Genomic DNA, 20,034 nt, shown 5'->3' on the forward strand with positions numbered 1-20,034 from the left:
CAGCTAAAACAGATTACAAGAAAATAAGAACAGGGTGGGTCCTAAAATACATATCTCAGGTGTCAAAGGCAAAGAGGTGCATCTTTGGCTTATGATAAAAATCACATAATGGAAGCACCGGATGCAGCTCTGTGAGAAGGGAATTCCACAACTTAGGGACTACCACTAAACTTCTGAAGGTGGTGGAACTACCAAGAGGGGCTCCTCTGCTGATTTTAGCGCCAGGGAAGGTCTGTAGGGAAGGAGTCTGCCTCAGATATTTGAGGCATAAGTTGTTTAGCGCTTTAAACACTAATGTGAGCACCTTGAACTGGGCCTGGAAATATGCTGGCTAAAATTATTTAACAGAAAACAGAGAACCCATATATCTGAGACAATGCCACTCAGAGTGGGCAAGGTATAAATAAAATCATCATCATCATCACCTAATGTATTGTGCTATTATGAAAACCAAACTGTTCCTAAGATATCACCCTCTGATTATATCTTTCTACCTTTTAGACTTATCTATCTATCATCTATCTATCATCCATTTATCCACCAGCAACTTAATTCTTTTGGTAACTTGAGAGCTTTTTTTACTGCACCTGCTCTGAAACTAGATTTGTGCCTCCACAAAACAAACATCCCTGAACTGAAGGGATTTTCAGTTGAGGAACAAAACTGAGCAAGGGGAGGAGGATTTTAGCAAGAGGAATACTGTATATATACTGTAACTGGGAAGGCCACAGATTTGAATGTGCTATGGTCTCAGAGAAGATATACATTTATTTAGTCTTACTAGTATGGTTTCTTCCACTAAATTCCAGAGTCACGGCTGAAGTCATGATGTTCGCTAAACTGTGTACCATTTCTCTGCTTTGAGGCTGCTTTGTTCTCCTTGAGAAGTATTTGTGCGAGTGTGAAAGATGTGACCTGCTTTAGCAATTTGGGTAGTGTAAGGAAGTTGCTGGCTACCCTCGAGCAACGACACTCCAAACCATCTTGTCTTTAAGACTTTTATTGTGAATATTATTTACAGTGCAAGAGCTTCATGAAAACATGTCTACTCAGTATCATCAGATTCTCCCAATGGCGCTTTTCGGCTCCTCCCCCAGTAAAGTAGTTAGGGGACCCCAAATCTCTGCCCCTTACATTTGCGAGTCGCTGCTGATCGCCTCACTTCCGGGGGGAATTTGAAAGGATGCCCCTCTGCTGTTTTCCCCCTAGAAACCTCTGCTGGCCTCTCCTCCCTTGCTGGTATCACAGGCTGTAGGCAGTGCTCCTGGATGCTGCCTGAGCACTGCCCCACTCCGCTCATTTCCTCCTTCCTGTCTCCTGCCCTTCCGCTGTTGTCAGAGCCGTTCGAGGAACTGGATTTGATGAGAGGTGGCTGTTCCCTGTAAGCCCATCCCCTTACAGGTAGCTTTTAGGAATTAGTAAAAATGTAAGCTGTTCCCACTCTCAGGCCTCTTCTGCTTTTGCAAGCTTTGTAGCCACATCTGACCTGCAACGAGAATAGCGCCCACTACAGCTGACCTTTGATCATAGATCGTTGTGGCTTTTCCCCTAACCACAAACGCTGCAAACTAAGTCCTTACATCTCCGGTTGCAACAGCAGAAAAGGAGAGGCAGACAGAATGCTGGCAATTAGCACCCATGCAGTGAGTTTTCCTGTGTTCTGGGTAGATCTCAGTAGAGTGTGGATTAGATCTCTTTGCAGCTGTTTTCAGCCAGCAGGAGGTATTCTCTACAATATCTTTTAGCAGTCACAGCTATCTGAGCTGCCTTTTCCCTTAAAAAAAAGCACGCTTTGTGCCTGCCAGTATCCCGCGTCTCTCTCTGTGGGTACGTGTGTGTGAGAGAGGGGGGGGGGTGGCTGCACCTTTTTCTTTTGCTTGAGGGCTGCATTCACATTTGGCCATATCCCCTAAAGGGATGCATGCCAGTAGCCTGTGTGTGCCAGAATCTGGGGTGGCTACACTAACTTTTGGCCCCTGGCAAGCAGTCCAACATTCTCCAAGGATGAATGGGACTAATAAAACACGTTAAGTCACAAAGTCTCTGCACCTTCAGCTTATCTATGCCAATCAGCCGAGGAGATGCGATATCATCCCTTCTTCACTCATCAAATGATTGAACTGATGACTGGAGAAGGATCACTTTGCTTTTCCTCATCAGGGCTCTGAGCCTTGCCCATCCTGGCATTGTGTTTTTCTTTATACAGTCGTACCTCAGAAGTCGAATGGAATCCAAAGTGCAGCTTCTGATTGGCTGCAGGAAGCTCCTGCAGCCAATCAGAAGCCCCATCAGACATTCGGGTTCCAAAGAACGTTTGCAAACCAGAACACTCGCTTGCAGGTTTGTGGTGTTTGGGAGCCAAAACGTCTGAGTACCAAGGTGTTTGGGATCTAAGGTACAACTAACTCCTTTCTCTTTTTGCTGCTCCCTTCAAAACCAGTGGGGGTCTTTGGGGCCAGAGAAATTTGCTTGTAGGGGGTGGGCCATGCCCCTGAACTGGGGTTTAGCCACCCTCAGTTTTAGTGTCTTGTATTTAAATTGTTTTTGAACTATTGGCCCCCCTCCCCCAATTTAGTATAAATATATTGTTGCATGCCACCACAATCTCTGAGCTGTGTGAGATTCCAGGGGGTTCCAGGAAATCACCCAGGGTCCTATTTTCTTGGAATGAGGGACAGCAGAGACTGTGGTGTTTTTATGATATATGGTTTATTTACACATATATACAACCTGAGCCTTAGATGGACAGGCTCACAGCATTAACACCCCAAGAGGTCTTGCTTTTCCCATTGTCACAGCCTTGGATTCAAGCAGAAATCAAGCATGGCTGTCTTTCTAGTTTCAGCCTGTTTCCAGACCAGCTCTCTCACACAACTCTACTCCAGCCATTGTCTTTCTCACTACCAACCAGGTGAGGGAAGCCCCCTCCCTATTTGCCCTCTGGTACAAGGCCACTTCCTTTGTTATACTAATGACTCCATACTTAGGTCCATTACCAAGTAGCTGGCCTGGCAAGTTCAACAATCCTCCATTAGTTTTTAACCCCCGCGGGATCTAGGGAATTATAAAAGACTCGTGAATCATACAGACTACTTCCCAAAAAACTCACAACACTCACAATAGATAAGATAGAATGCTGATGTGGTAGGATTGACTGTACCACTTCCATCTACAGGTGAAGGATGTTGTATCAGAATGTTTCACATGCAAAACACCAAAAACAACTCCCTGAAAAACTCATTGCAAACAGAAAACTAATATATCTGGAGGCAGCTTCTGGCACAGTGGTTTTCAAATTCCATAGAGCTTTTAACAGAGGGAAGTGTTAAAAAGCTGTGGGGTCCATCTAGTGCCAGAACATGCTACTCTTTCATTCTAGGCCCTCAAATAGGCTTAGGACAGAAAGACACATGGATATGGAAGGTTAAGGGACCTGAATAGATCTTATCAGACTGAGCTGCTGACAAGTGGCAGTGGAGACAGCAAAACAGATGCTAAGGTGACCCTGTCACAGTGTGCCAGGACTGATGCCTCCTTCGTGCTCAGACCGTGAAGCAAGACTAACCAAAATGTTTTTTTAAAAAAATATATAGTGGTATGCCCCACGGAGGACCTTACAGAGGTCCCGGGCCTCAAGGAGATTAGACTGGCCTCGACCAGAGTCAAGGCCTTTTCGGCCATGGCCCTGACCTGGTGGAATGCTCTGCCACAAGAGACCGGGGCCCTGCGCGATCTGACATCTTTCCGCAGGGCCTGCAAGATGCAGCTGTTCCACCAGGCCTTTGGCCGGGGTCCAGCCTAACTCTCCCTAACTCCTTATAAGAACTTGTATGAAAGTGGCCCCCCAACCTTTCTCACAGGCTCATATAAGATCAGTACAAACAGTTAGGCTGGTGAGCATTTAAGGTCCTGAACCCTAATCTGTGGGTTGCCATCTGGGTTGGATTTCACTTTGATTCTGATTTGATTTTAGTATTTTAATTAATTGCCTGATTTTATGTTAATGTGTTATATATTTGATGTTAGCCACTCCGAACCCGGTTTTGGCCGGGGAGGGCGGGGTATAAATAAATTTATCATCATCATCATCACTACCATCACCATCACCACTATCATCATCTTTATAACCCCAGGTTAGTATTGTGAAGAGTCTGCCTTTCTGAATTTGTTAGTTTCCCTGTATTTATTTCCTTTGGCTAGAACTTGATGGTGGTACACAAGATCAATTGCCACTTAACATCTGTCACGTCACAGCTTCAGAAGTTGCTGAGGCCATCGGTCCTGCCATTGAGGTGGCCCTGTGCATTGTGGGTGTGCTGCAAGTCTCCATGCCTGTGGAGCTGTGCACAAACCTTGAAAAGGGAAGGTTTTTTAGATGGACCATTTCGTTTTTTCCGCAGATGAGGTTTTATGCAGCTGTCTCATTGCTTACCCAGCAATATCGCCAGTACACATTTTCAGGGTCACAGGGAGCGATCCCTCCTTTTGTCTGATAAAAGAAGTGGGGGCTATAGGCAGTAGCTCCATTGCAGGCTGAAGAAATGAGCTATCTGGCATGTTCTATTTGGTAAGCCAACGTAGGTGTCTGCAATTAGCATGTACTGTACAGTATAAGTGGTCTGCATCACCAGAGGAAAATACAAAGATTTCTGGTTTCATGAGTTTTTGCTGCATGGAAGTGTTCTCTTTTGGAGGTAATTTTAGTCATGGAAAGGACTGTTTGTATGGCAAACACAACATTCTGTTAAAATGAGCCAAGCCTTTGGCAAATGGGTCAGTGCTACATTTTCTTGCTCAAGGGAAAGTTTTACCTGCATTTAATGCTTGCTCCTGGCAAAGCAAGACGAAGGAACACATATCCTGCAGCTTGCACGGAATTTCTGAGCTTAATTGCCGCTTGTGCATTGTTACTTGATATTGGTAGCATTGTGACATTTCTGCTTCCCCGGGGTTTTGTCGCAATCTTTTGTAGAATTGGGGGGGAAATGACCCCCCAATAATCTTACTCTCTTGACATTTGTTTAATTCTACAAATATTGATGCGTGTTTTGTGCTAAACACGATTTCTTCTCCCAGCTGCCATACAAAGAAGCCAGTTATGTGGGCAGAACCTCAGTAAGAGTAGCAGATTGCATGAGATCCCAGAAATAGGAATTAATAATATTAATTGCTTCACTGTGGATGCTTCATTTAATTGAATAAACGTGGCAATTACCCTTTCCAAACCACATACAGCAATGTCAGCTTTAAGGTTTCGATGGTACCTATTGCATTTTATATGTTAGTAGATTTTATTTACGCTGCCTGGGTTGGGAAGCTTTGCAGCACTGGGTGTTTGCAGGGAGAGGAGAGGGACATCCCAGTGCAGAAGCAGAACTCTGCTTGTGCATTGATGGAAAAAGCCCTTGGTTCTCTTTGGCTTCTAGGCTACTTTGTATTTTGAGGGAGGAAGGCCACAGCTCAGTGGTAGAGCACCTGCTTTGCATGCATACATATCTAGGCAGGCGGGCAAGCTCCGAAAATGCTAGTAGCATTTGCAAACTTTTTAAATAATTCCTATGAAATGATTCCTCTGGAGGAGCCACATGCATATTCATCCTTCCACTGTAGCTGTGGTTATTTGGGTTGGAATCTATGACAGGCAACACAATCCCATGCATGGTTACTTGGAAGTAAGTCTCATGGTGTTAAATGGGGCTTACTACCTAATAAATGCCTACTTATTGCTTGATGTCCCATGGTAGCTTTGTATGATAAATATGATCTGATAGGTCTGCAAAATTCGGTTACCTAATTACAAATGCTGCTGCTGCTAGTTTCTTTCTCTTTTTTTGGGGGGGGGAATGTAAGAACCATTCATGAGAAATTGGTTTTCTAATGTTTCTTGATAATTAACCCCATGTGCCAGGCAGCGATGTGTTTTTTTTTGGGGGGGGGGAAGGGTGTTGAGAGGGAACTGATTTGGAACATTTTCTGGAAAATTTACCAAGGAGGAAAAGGTTCCATGCAAATTAATTCACATTGGGGGAAAAAATATGATGCCCTAGACAGAGATCTAATTTAGCATGTTTATTTTACTTTTATTTCGTTAACAAAGGTAGAAACTAACCTTGCTTCATACTGCATCTGCAGTTGGCGTCTATTCAACATTACTAATGAATTTACAAAAAGAAAATTTCCCACAGAAAAATAAAGCATTGGAGAAAGTTCCAGAAAATTGTCTGTTATTGGGGGGGGGATCTGCTTCACTTCACTGGTGCCAAATTTCTTCCTGCTTTTTTGAGATGCCTATGGAAAGACTTTAGGACAGTGTTTACCTCATTTTCAAGCCATTTCTCCTTGCATTGTTGGGCAAAGCATGAGCAGATGGTCCAGCACTGAGATAATTCTTCTTCAAGGACTTATTCAACAACAACCCCATGTGACTTAATTACAAATCTGAATGCTATTAACATTGGGATTTTATTCCTTTTTTAGATTTCTCATGCATAAGGCATACAATCTGAGTAAAGGTTGGTGTTGGGCCTATGTCTGTTTGAGTGTTTAATTATTACTGTTTCAAAACACATCTTAAAGCAAGCCCCATTCAGGCATCATGTGAGATGCTGATTCTACCCCCACTGTTGGAAGCGTGAGGCCAACTTAATATGCATAGCCTTGATTCTTCCCTTCAGACATTTCCCCAACACATGGGCAGCATTGAGAAGGGGCTGGGAGGAAACTACTGTAATGTTAAAACCTCACAGCCACTTTCAAGGTGTTTTGCCCCTTAACGTGAGTCGTGCATGAGGAGGGCTACAAATACTGCTTCAATTCAAGGCAACAAGGAATGGAAAAGTAAAATCCATACAGCTCATAAGAGGCTTTCAAATTATTTATTATGATTATTTATTCATATTCTGGCTTGATGCCTTGACTTCTTGTGGTTTGTACAAACCACCATTTCCCAAGTCTGGCCACAACAGAGGAACTGTGGTTTAGAACAAATCAGGAGTGGAAGCTTTAGATCTCACCTTCTTGTGTGTGAAAGGGAGAGGGGAGAGCAAGGCTCATGTTTGTGAGAGTCAATAATGTTTTTTGTTAGTACATCTGACCCGAGCCTTTGTAATTTATAAGGGGGTTGTATTCAGCATTAGTCCTACTCAGAGTAGACCACTGAAATGAGCGGACACGGCTCCCTTATTACTTTCATTGGGTCTGCTCCGAGTTGAGCTTAATTGGATGCAACCCTAAAACATTGCTTTACTCCACAAGCTTTAATTAAATTGTACATATGACATTTACTTGGATGGAGTCAGACTCTCGATCCATTTGGTCCATCTCTGTTTACCCTGTCCGGGAGCAGTGGAGAATTTACCCATCCATGCTACTTGAGAGCCTTCTCTCTTTGGGTGCCAAGAATTGAAACTAGAACCTTCTGGTGACAAAGAACGAGCTCATCGGCTGAGCTGTGAATCCTCCCCAAAGTATGTCAGTCATATAGCGTGCCAGAGTATTGAGATGGCCACTTGGGTGCAAATTGTATTTTGACATTGCAAAGGCAAAGATGGGTGGAATTCAACATCACGCTGTGGTAAATGTTCCACCGGTGCAAGCATTGCAGCTTGCCAGACAGAAGAATCCCCCCCCCTCCTCCCACACATGCTGTTCTGAGTGTTCTTCCAACCCCTTCCCTGAATCAATTTTTGGGATACTGAGGGATATGGGAGGGGGAGGGGGAGGAGAAGTGAGGAAAACCCCATTGCACAAGCAGAAGCCCTAGCACTGATGGGACTCTTTAGGACAGGTGAATCCTGCCCATCAAATCTACACTGGAATTGATAATTTGTTGTTTAAAACAAGCCCACACTGCCTACAAATGCCACAGGGTCTGTGGATGATCCATATCCTTCTATTAAATGGATTAAAATTTAAGTTCCCCCGCCCCGAAGGTGTTCTATTAATTTAACTCTGAGAAACAATGTTGAGTAGGGCTGGGGAAGGATGATGTGGATTCTTCCTTTAAATATGAACAGTATCTTTTCTTTCTCGGGCCCTATGTCTTCCTTGGCCTATCTTCTTTGAAATGAACAGACATTTCATACAGCTCGGATCCATTTGTGTGGCAATGTCCCCCCCCCCCCCCGTGAGAATAAGACATAAGACACAAATAATAGATTTTAAGTGGGAGAATAAGGCCACAACTCTATTGGTTACGGATGTTGAGCGGTATTGGCTTAGGCATTGGAACCTAACCGACTATATCTGACACCAACCCGTGTGTTGGAGTCTGGGAGAAATTAGCCACTAGAAAGGAGCCCAGTGATGTACATCTACCGGAACTCCTCCTGTGACCACCGTTGGGGCGTGCCTTACGCCACTGACCTCTCCAGATTCAGGACAAAGCTCCGCCCCCGGAAACCTTTAACGGAATACTTCTCCATTTGCTGGGCAGGTGATGACGTAACCTGCCCCCCTCTTCTTTTTATGCAAATTTCCAATGCCTACCGCCACTCGAGCCCGAGCAGGGGCATAGAGGCCGAGTTCCCGCCTCCGGGCAGTTTTAAAGGAGACAAGCCCCGCCCCCAGCCAACCTCATTGGTCGGCCTGGGGTTGATGGAGGCGGGAACGGCCACTTGCGAAGGAGCTGACCTCTCAGCCCCCATCGCGAGAGTTTGGTTGGGCCTGCCCACAACACCACCTCCGTCGCAGGCGCAGAAGTGGTTTTGTGGGACTTTGGGCAGTGGCAAGTGACTTACACACCATACATTTCAAAACACTCCCCCCTTCCTGAATCCTGGAAACTGTAGTTCATAGCTCTGTGAGGAGTAAACTACAGTTCCCAGGATTCTCCAGGAGACAAATGTGCTTGAAATGGTGTGTACATAGCCTTATTTAGCTTTTTCTTTTAAAAAAGGTGTAAACTTGAAACATAGAACTGCATTTCTTTCACACTGCACAACTGTATTTAAGATTATAACCTTTAAGGATGAGTAACATTGCCTTCATTTAGAAAACAAATTGTTACAGCACTTTAAAATGTAAGTACCTTTTATTCAGAATCATTCATTATGCAGGTATCCTTTGTGTGTTAAGAGTCACAGCTGCTAGCTGTTGCTGGAGGAGGGGAGGGACTATTCCCACGTGCCCCAAGGAAACTACAGCAGAGATTGTTTTTTAAGGAACTGATAAAGAAAGAGCAGGATAATCTGAGCTATAAGTAATCCTGTGATGCTGTTGGCATATGAGGTATATTTAAAATACATATATTTAATACACAACTCCAGCAAGAATCCTGAGGAATAGCCTAAGTTTTGGGGCAGTCTACTACATTTATAGCCTTCCTTTCCTTCAGGGAGCTCAAGGCTGTGTAGATGGTTCTTTCTTCCCAAGATGGTTCTTTCTTTTATTCTCACTAACCATGTGATGTAGGGTAGGCTGCGACTGCTCCAGGGTTACCCAGTGAGCTTCATGGCTGAATGGGGTTTTGAACACTCTAGTACAACATTGTAACCACTGCAACACCATGACTCCCATTACTCTTTGTCGTCACACCCTTTTCCCACATTATGTTCCTAGGGCAACACCATTCTCAGCAGCAATCCTGATATCTGATGAGTTGAACCCCCTGCATTACAGCGAGTTGGACTATATGACCGGGGGGGGGCACCTTCCAACTCTAAAATTCTTTAATTCTATGAACCATCAATGCCTCTCCAACCTGCATGCATTTCCATGGTTTTCCAGGGCCAACCATTGGTTGCCTTCATCATAGCAAGTGGCATCAGAATGCCGAGAATGATGCAAGAAGCTGATTTCACCACAATAGGAAGCAGTACACAAGGCAAATGTCCAAGTGATGGAATGCGTATCAGGTCATTGCCCTTCTTTGTCACCAGAATCCATAGGGTGGCTGATGGAATTGTGTGTTGACTCTTAATACAGCCAATTTCTAGGAAAATTGGGGAAAACGTATTTTAGCCTGTTCTCAAAGCTCTCCATATTGCTTGTGTTTGGAGTTGCCTGTAGGTAATGATTTATTTACTACTGTGCTCAAATGTACTTGCATGTTCCAATGCATAATGAAACTAGGCAAGGGAGATGTCTAATGAGAGATTTTCCATTTCCTTCAAATCACATTACAGCCAGCTGTAGGCTCCAGTTACTTGATTCTCAAAGGAGCCAATCTTAAACCAACTGTGACTCATCTAGAATTAGGAGAATCCTGAATTTGGCTAGATTAGACTATCATTCTCATGTTCCATATTAGGTTTGCTACAACTCTCAACTTGTAGTGATGACATGGTTATTTCACTGGTTACAGGAGAGTAATCACTCAGACTCTGGTCAGGGAGCATCATTTGGAACTGTATCCACAGGTCTGTTTTCTTTAATGAATGCTAAGTCTTACAATTTTTAAACACAGCTTATACTTTTCTATTGTCTTCTAAAACTCCATGTCTGTAAGACATAATCCACCTAGTTTATGGCCTGGTTTAGATGTAATGGGAAACCTTAGCTTCCCAAAAAGTGAAACATGAGCTGAGGCTTATGGGTCCCCCTCCCTTTTGTTTTAGTGCCAGAGGAGGAGCTAAAAAGTGGAAGATTTCACATTTAAACTAACCACAGTTCCTTGTGATAGATGAACTTGGAAAAAAAACCTGTGGTTTGTTTAAACTCTAGATAGTGAAAACAAACCAGGATCTATAAGGACAAGAAATTTGCTTTTAAAATAATAGTGGCAACAACAAAGTGGTATCTGGATGTTGAATTTTGTGCCTCCTCCTACTACTACAACATTACTTGTACCCCTTCCATCTGACTGGGTTGCTCCAGCCACTCTGGGTATAGTTATAGTTTTGATTTTATGTCAGATGAGTTTGTTGACAGAGGACGTAACTCTCAGGAATACATATTGGGTAAGACCCATTGGAAAGAAAGGGTATTACCAAGAGCCATTGAGTGATGCCTGTTCATTTCATTGAGAATTGCACAGGAAATGTTTCATGACAGCAATAGGAACATGTACTAGCAGCCTAGTTATAAAGCTATTTGTTGAGAGGTAAGCCATAGTGAGATTCACTGAGTTCAGAAGTATGCTTGAGATAAAAGCTTAAAGCTGCATTGCCATGCACACTCACCAATGAACTTAGTGGATTTACTTTTGAGTAAACAGGCATAGGCTCAGGCTGGACATGTACTAAATAACACGAACCCTATTGGGGTGTAATTCTCTATAGCCACTGGCCCTGCCCTTGCCATTACATCCCCATCAGTTCCATCCTCCCCACTGACTACCGTGTGTGTTTGGTAGTTGCCTGTAGGGTGCAGCCTCTATGCATTTGGCTCCCCCTGTGATTTAGAATTGCACTCATGTTCTGAATTTTTGGGGAAACCCTATGTGTACAGAACAGACTCGCCATTACAGGTATGCCCCAAACTGTGGGCCCATAATAAGGAGAGCCAGGGCCAGTGAGTGTAGACCCCTCTCTTCCACTTCACCTGATTGTCATTGCACAGATGGAATGCCTGAATAGGGCTATGGTAACTGAATGAGCATATTGTAACTGGCAGTGCTTCTCAAGTTTTCCCTGGAGCAATACTAAACATGGCTTAGATATTATGATGGTTGGGTTGGGGGCTTGGGGACTAAAGTTCAGTAGTAATACAGCTCCACCCACCAAGCCCATTTTCATTTTTCACCTGTACAGCTAGTCCATAAATCCCCTGCAGCACTTAACTGTCATAATGTAATAAGTGCTGAATTTTATATGATTTTTGGTAATGTTTAATAGTTTGTCCTTTGCTGAAAAATTGCTACAATAAATCAGTATGAGTTCCAGTCTAGATTTCAATCTTTTAAGCCATCGAGTTTTCATTATTTCTCTAGACACAGAAATGTGCAGTCTAATGGATGCATGTGACGGAGGTGGACTGATCCTACATTTAATCAGCGATGGTTTATATACACAAAACCGTTTTACATTAAAAGCATCCGTGTTCTGGTTAGAGAAGGCAGCTGAGTCACTACTGAGTTCAGGAACATTTCTTGAAGCACTTTTTCATATATGATTAATCCCAGGATAATCCCACCAGCCCTTGTTGAAATGTTGTTGTTGTTGTTGTTGATGTACTAGAAAATGTGTCTCTCCTCCCCAAGAAGTGCTCCATAGTATCAGGTTCTTTCCGTGTTTCCCTCTTGCCATTCTGCCTGACGTACTTCTAACGGCTGTCACTCCACCTTGGGAAGGGCTGTGGCTCAGTGGAAGAGCACATGCTTTAGATGCAAAGGTCCCAAATTCAATCTAATCCCCCACATCTCCAAGCAGGGCTGGGAATGACCAAAACCCTGCAGAGTTACTGTCTGTCACTATAGACAATACTTAGCTAGATGAACCCAAAGCCTGACTTGGTATGGAGGTATCTTCCTATGCCCATCTTCAGAATGGGATGAAACGAGATGTGTTGCCATATTTCACACACGACAGGATGCAAAACACACATATGCATCTATCTGTGTGCTGGTTACTACTTTTAATAAGGAAAAAAACAATTGAGGGGGATGATTTTTCAATAGACAAGTATTGAGGGGGGGTGCTTAGCCCCTTCACCAATTTTCAAGTCCCCTCTCAATTTTCTTTCCTCTTTCCGCATATGTATTTGGAAAGTTAAAAAGCATGTCCGAAACCCTGTTGTGGGAAGGGAAATGCAATGGGAAAATGGCAAGCAGGGAAATGCTTAAGTACCTCCCTACTTCCACTTTGCCACTGAAAAGCACTCTGCTGTGAAGCTGCTTTTCCCAATGAAAAGAGGGTGTGGGGATATAAAGCATAGGCATGTAACATCTTGGTAAGTCTAAACATAGTCTTAACTTCCTATGCTTTGCATTCATTACTTGGAAGCATTACCTGGATTTCAGTACAGTCATACCTTGTGTTGTGTTACGTTCATGTTGTGTCTTTTTGGCTTGCGAACGCGGCAAACCTGGAAGTGTATACTTCCGGGTTTCGCCGCATGTGTGCGTGCAGAAACGTTCTGCGTGCTTCACATGCGCAGAAACGCTCTCTCGCGCTCCACGCTTGCACAGAAGCGCCACTCTAGTTGTGGACTTTTCGGGGTGCGAACGGCACCCCAGAACGGATTGTGTCTGCAACTAGAGGTACCACTGTATAGCTTCCTTCCAACCCTTTGGAGGTAGTAGCATCACAGATAGTTTTAAAGTACCTCTACTTACAAATTTAATGTGTTCCGAATGCACATTCGTAAATTGAAAAAAAATGTAAGTCGAATCCCATAGGAATGCATTGGGAGAAAAAATTTGTAAGTCGAAGCAACCCTATCTAAAAATTCGTAAGTCGAAAAAATCCTATCTAAACCGCATCCAAGATGGCGGACGGAGCTCCGTTCGTAAGTAGAAACATTTGTAAGTCGAATCATTCGTAAGTCGAGGTACCACTGTATTTTCTAGATTGCCAAGAGAAACCTGGGCTTTGCTTAAGAGCTGAGATGAAGCCAATCAAACTGATGTTACATATCTTTGAATTAATACGGAACATGAACTAAGAGTTAACCGTGTTAGATTACTTTCTGGCATTTTCTCCATACTCAACACCTCCCCCTCCCCCGATCAGAACATCCCCAAACAAATCCCATTCTTCTTTTTGCATCTGTGTGGACCTCACATTACAGCCAACCACAATTTTGCATGCGTTCAAAGCACTTGTGACTGTGCACACACGCATCACTGTGAACCCAGAAGTAGCAGGAAAAGGGGGCAGGATGGGGTAGGCCAAGCTTATATGCGCTTTACCATTGTTGCACGATTACCCCTATGGAAATCAGGAGGTGCCCATATAATGAAAATGCAGATTTTGTAGGAAGCCATTACTAGCCATAAATATTCTGCAAGAAACACTAATCCACATTTAAGACACAAAAGTTAACCCGGCAGACTGCTGATTGGCCATATTCCAGGAGCATTGCTATCAATTTGTAATGCAAATAATAACAATACCATCCTGGATCAAAAACACTTTGCAGATCACAACAGCAAGCATGCTTTGAAAGTGGAGAAATCTTATTCACTAACTGGTGTGTGTGTATGTCTATATTGTTGCTAGTAGGTCAGCTGTTAATCAACTAGCTATGGAGCACCCATCAGGAATATGCATATTGCTAAGTTTTTTGTTTGTGGCTGTTTTCCCTACCTGGTATTGTGAAAAATTGCCAAGCACCCTATAGGGCACAATAGGTGGCTGGTGAGTTGTGTTTGTCAAGGCAAGCTGTGTAAGCTTAAATCAGTTGTACAGACCTGCACTGGATTTAGGCCTAGCTTTTGCAGTTACAGTGGTACCTCGGTTTGCGACTGCAATCCATTCCGCGGAGGCGTTCGCTTGCCGAAGGCATGCTTCTGTGCATGCTGCACAGATCGCTTCTGCGCATCCGACGCCGTGGAACCCGGATGTAAACACTTCCGGGTCTGTGGCGTTTGCTCGCCGAAGCGTTCGTAAACGGAGGTGGTCGTAAACCGAGTTTCCACTGTATCAGAATTCCTTGAAGATGGCAGCAATTAATCTCTTCTAGGAAAAGTGGTATATGGTGGTTCATCCTGTTCTTTGATTTATGTTTTCCTATTCTTCCTTTCTCGCCCAGCCTCAATTATCTCAGTTGCTGAGAGGCTAGGGGTAGGGGCTGCAAAAGCCTTCAAATCTGAATTGCAAACTGTGGACATTATTTGATTATGTCATTACATATGTATATTTTTAGATGATGGCTGCCAGGCTCTGCCACTCCAGATATACTGCCCCCATCCTCTAATAAAAGCATTGGAAGAACACAGAATGACAGATACCCTGCTCAGAAAGCTTTCAGTCCCTGTTCAAAGAGCTTAAATATCAGAATGGCAGTTCTTTAGGAGAGATGCTCAATACCCAGATATGGCTACTAGCTCAGCTAAATCCAACCTGCCTCAATTTTGTGAATGCACAGCGCTCGAATTCTGTTGCAAAACCAAAGGATTGGTTTTGGGACCTGTGCTTTTTAACTTCTTCATAAATGGTCTAGAGACAGGGGTGAGCAAGGTTTGCCGATGAAACCAATCTGCTCAGGGTCATTAAAACAAAAAGAGATTGTAATGAGTTGCAAAAGGACACCTCCCAACTATATTTGCAATACTGTGTACAGCTATGGTTTCCTTACCTCCAAAGGGATATTGTAAAATTGAAAAAAGTTCAGAACAACATAAACAAAATGTCCAAGGGTGTGAAATGCCTCCCTTGTAAGGAAATGGTACAACATTTGGGGCTTGTTAGTTTAGAGAAAAGGCAAGTAAGAGGCAACATGGCGAAAGTGTATAAAAGTATGGATGACAAGGAGTGAGTGGATGGGGAAAAGTTTTTCTCCCTCTCTCATGAATTGGAACTTGTGGACATCCAATGAAGCTGAATGTTGGAAGATTCGGGACAGATAAAAGAAAGTACTTCTTCCAACAGTGCTTAATTAAACAATGGCATTCTCTCCCACAAGAGGCAGTAATGGCCAACTTGAATGGCTTCAAAAGAGGATTGGCAGATTACCGTAATAGAGGATAAGTCTATCAATGATTATATTTTGAAAGTTTCTGGAAACTGCAAGAGGGGAGAGTGATGTTTCACTCAGTTCCTGCTTGCAGGCTTCCCAAGGGTATCTGACTGGCCGCTGTGAGAAGAGGACACTGGACTAGACGGGCCACTTTCCTGATCCAGTCAAGGTATTTTTATGTTCTTATGACCAGATGCCTATGGAAAGCCGAAGTAAGACCTGAGAGCAACAGCCCTCTCCCTACCTGTGCTCCCTAGCAGCCAGTATTCAAATATACTGCCTGTGGTGGAGGAGGTGGAATCTAGCCAGCCTCTTACTGGCTTATTGTCTCTTTTAAAGTATCTTTCTGCAATGTAGGCAGTATTATTTATTTATTTCAACAATTCATATACTGCTTAATCACCGTCATGTCTAAGCAGTAGTAAAGCCAGATAGCGTGTGACTGCACAGTCATGTGACCACCTCTAAAGGCAAAGGTAAAGGGACCCCTGACCATTAGGTCCAGTCGCGGACGACTCTAGGGTTGCAGCGCTCATCTTGCTTTACTGGCCAAGGGAGCCGGCATACTGCTTCCGGGTCATGTGGCCAGCATGACTAAGCTGCTTCTGGTGAACCAGAGAAGCACATGGAAACACTGTTTACCTTCCCGCCGGAGTGGTACCTATTTATCTACTTGCACTTCGACGTGCTTTCAAATTGCTAGGTTGGCAGGAGCAGGGACCAAGCAACGGGAGCTCACCCCGTCACAGGAATTCGAACCGGCGACCTTCTGATCAACAAGCCCTAGGTTCTGTGGTTTAACCCACAGTGCTACCCGTGTCCATGACCACCTCTACTTTTCTTCAGTGCTGGGTCATGATGGACTGTTTGATATGGCTGTGAGCAACATTTCAAATGCAAACTGGAGCAGGCTGAAAAGCTTTGCAGAGCTCAGAGACAGGTATGTTTGCAAAGCATATACAGTGGTGCCTCGACTTATGAAGTTAATCCGTTCCGAAGGCACCTTCGTAGGTCGAAAAATTCGTAAGTCGAAAGCGCCATTGGAAATGCGATTTCCCATAGGAATGCATTGAAAATGGAAAAATTTGTAAGTTGAAGCAACCCCATCTAAAAATTCATAAGTTGAAAAAACCCTATCTAAAACCACCGCGGTTTCCGTTCGGATGTCGAGGAATTCATAAGTGTGCGGCCATTTGCCCCATTCGTAAGTTGAAAAATTAGGTTGTTGAGTCGTTCGTAAGTTGAGGTACCACTGTAGTGGTTTTTGAAAAATCATACTAAATGTGTGTCCTTACATTTGTCTTGTGAAGCTTGTCTACTTTTGGTCCCCACTCTACACACACTTCTCACCTGTGGCTCCTAGAAGCTGTCAACAAGCGACAGCGGTCACATCCTGGGGACAGCTTTGACTGGCCAGCTAAACCCGGTATGGGTAGCTGATGCATCTCAAACCATAGGTGAGTTAAGGGCTTCCCCTGCATGCGAAGACAGGCTCCAGTGGATTGAGCAGATGAGACCAATAGTGGGTCCAATGGTCAAGAAGGTGGTTTCTGCATGTGCTGTAGAAGCAAGGGAGGGGAAGATGGGGATCACTGACCTGGGAAGGTAGCCCATCTAGGAGATGGAAAACTCTGATCCAAAATCTCCACTGCTTTGTGGGATATTTTTGGGAGAAGAAACAACTAAGCAACAAGCCCCAGAAAAATCTGGAGTAGAGTCCCTTTCTGCAACTCCTGCAGCCAAGCTGGTGCCAAATACATTGCTCTGCTTTCCATTGGACCACATCAGTGGGGCTGAGAGGGAGGTCTTCTCATCTGGGCAGCCCAGGACCTCAATGCACACTGCTCAGGCTTCCGCCCTGGGGAGATCACTTTGGTGCTGCTAAAGCAGTGGTTTGACTCTCCCCACCAGGGGGCACACTGCATTTTCTCTTGAGACAGACGGATGCAAATGTATCCATTTGAGGTCACGTCCCCATGGGCAGTTTCTTCAACTTAGCACAGTCTTAATGCACAACTTCTGACAGTTCCGATTTATCTGGCATAGTCCATATTTTCTCGTATCCACCCAGAAAAATATGGGTGGCACTAGGTATATGGTATAGGCACTGGGTGGCACTGGGCTTATAGCAGGGCCACCAACTAATGGAATTCGTTGACCAGGGAGAGAAGGGAAGAGAAGAAACTGCTTGGTTTGGCAGATTGTGTTTGTTTTCAACCCATCCTCCTCTATGGGTGTGTGTGGTTGTTCTCTCTGAATGTCTTGTTCTTTTTTCCTCCCCCTCTGGGGGTGACTGTGTTTGCTTCCCCCCTCCTATTTGGCGGATGGTTGTTTCTTTTGCTTTCCCTCCTCTTCCCTCTCTGTGGAGTCTGTTTGTTCATTTTCTCCCTCCTCCAGGCCAGCCTCCCTCCCAGCACCTGAGAAATACATACACACAGGCTGTGTACACAGTCCCTGTTTACTCTGCATCCTGTGTGTACCTACCACTGGTTTGGGAAGCAGTATACGCACATGGTAGGCGCAATCCATATCTGAGGATATGTACACAGCAGCTTAAAATGCAGTGAGGTCATTTCTCCCTCACTATGTTTCAAGTTTTTATTTTATTTTATTACTTAGACCTGCACATCAGAGAGGGGGAGACAATGTCTTCACCTGATGCACATTACCAGATTTGTTTTCCTCTACCAAACTGAATCTGTCATCTGCGCGAGTGCCATGGCTGCCTGAACTGTACACACCTTAACTTAACGGTGAGATACTTTTTCAAATCAGGTGGAAGCTGGTTTCAGAGAAATCACATCAAACATCAGAATTACTCAAGGAACCACAAGTTGAATATGAATTGTTGCTAGTGTCTTGTGCATTCACCTTCAAACCTCAGCAGTGTGTGTGCACTGGGTCTGGTGTCAATGGTAATGTGTACACAGACTACTATGTAACTTCCCTGTAGTTTCATATGAAATACAGTATTCTGATGCATTGCCCCCCCAAACCAGCTTCAGTTGGGTAAAACAATGGCCAAGATGCGTTTTTACGCCAGTAATGTGTACACAGCATTTGTGTGAGCACATAATTTGCAACAGGGCATGCTTCCTACAGTGCCCATCTTGTGACTGGTAGAGACTCCCTAGGGCAGCAATAATGTGGTCATGCACACAGCACTTTTTGAAAGTTCCAAATGTGCCCATAATTCCAGAAATGATGAGAACTTCTAGTCCAGACAGTATTGAGGTAGATGGGCCAATGGTTCCAATTACCGCATTCCAAGCTAACTTCCAAAGTGTCCAGCTTTTGTTGCATAAATATCAGTTTTACAGTTTTGTTATCTGAAGAAGTGTGCATGCACACGAAAGCTCATACCCAAATATAAACTTAGTTGGTCTTTAAGGTGCTACTGAAGGAATTTTTTTAGTTTTACATTCCCAAAACCATCTGCTTATATACATTATTTACACAATGGGCCTTGCGTGATTGGCTACTTCAGGGCTACACCTGTGGGCCAATTATATTGTGGATTGACTTCTGCCTGCAGCCTGATTGGCTGCTCCTACAGGCCAATCAGGTAGCAGATTCACTTCTGCCAGCCGCCTGATTGGCTGCTCCAGCAGGCCAATCAGGTTGCGGATTCACTTCCACCTGGAGTTGGATTGGGTAGCTCCCGCTGATTCTGAATCCTATTGTTCTAGGATTCAGCTCAGTACATAACACCCCTCCCCTCTAAGTTCCAGTCCTGCCCGGGAAGTTGCATTCGTAGTCCCCAAGGTCTGCTGGCCGCCTCCGTGTGCGTTGTGGCCTGGGGTGTTCCTTGGTCAGGGGTTCTGGTTCTGGCTCGTGTTCCGAGGCTGCTGGCTGTGCCGGGGCTGTCTGGTCTGGCGCCACTGAACCACTAGGTTGTGACTCTGGTTCCGGTGTCCTTCCAGCCTCGGGGCGCCCCTCTGTGCCTACTGCTTCTGCTTCCCCTGCCCACCCCTCTCGCTCTACAGGCCTCACTGCCCTGCTGTCCCCTTGGGACCCCTCTGTCCCGCTCTCCTCCTGGGTTCCTCCTGGGAATCGTCGCCGTAGCTGGTCGCAGTGGCGGCGCCAACATTGCCCCCCTTCCGTTAGTACCTCGTACGACACGGGACCGGTCACCTTGGTGACTGTGGCGGGTACCCATGCTGGGCCTGCCCCAAAATTCTTTGCATACACTGGGTCCTGGGCCACAAATGTCCGGGGGTTCCTGCCTTTCCCCACCACTACCTCATCCTGAGCTCTGTCGGGGTGAAGTCGGTCCAGTCTAGTTGCAAGGCGCCGGCCCATGAGTAGTTCAGCTGGGCTCCGGCCCGTCGTTGTGCTTGGGGTGCTGTGCTGTGCTAGAAGAAATGCGGCAAGGCGGTATTCCCAGTCCCCTTGTGTTATGCGGCGGAGGCTGTCCTTGGTGGTCCGCACCATGCGCTCCGCTTGGCCATTGGTGGCAGGGTGGAATGGTGCTGA

Source organism: Zootoca vivipara, chromosome 1 (genome assembly GCF_965207765.1).
Source record: "Zootoca vivipara chromosome 1, rZooViv2.hap1.1, whole genome shotgun sequence".
Taxonomy (NCBI): Eukaryota; Metazoa; Chordata; class Lepidosauria; order Squamata; family Lacertidae; genus Zootoca; species Zootoca vivipara.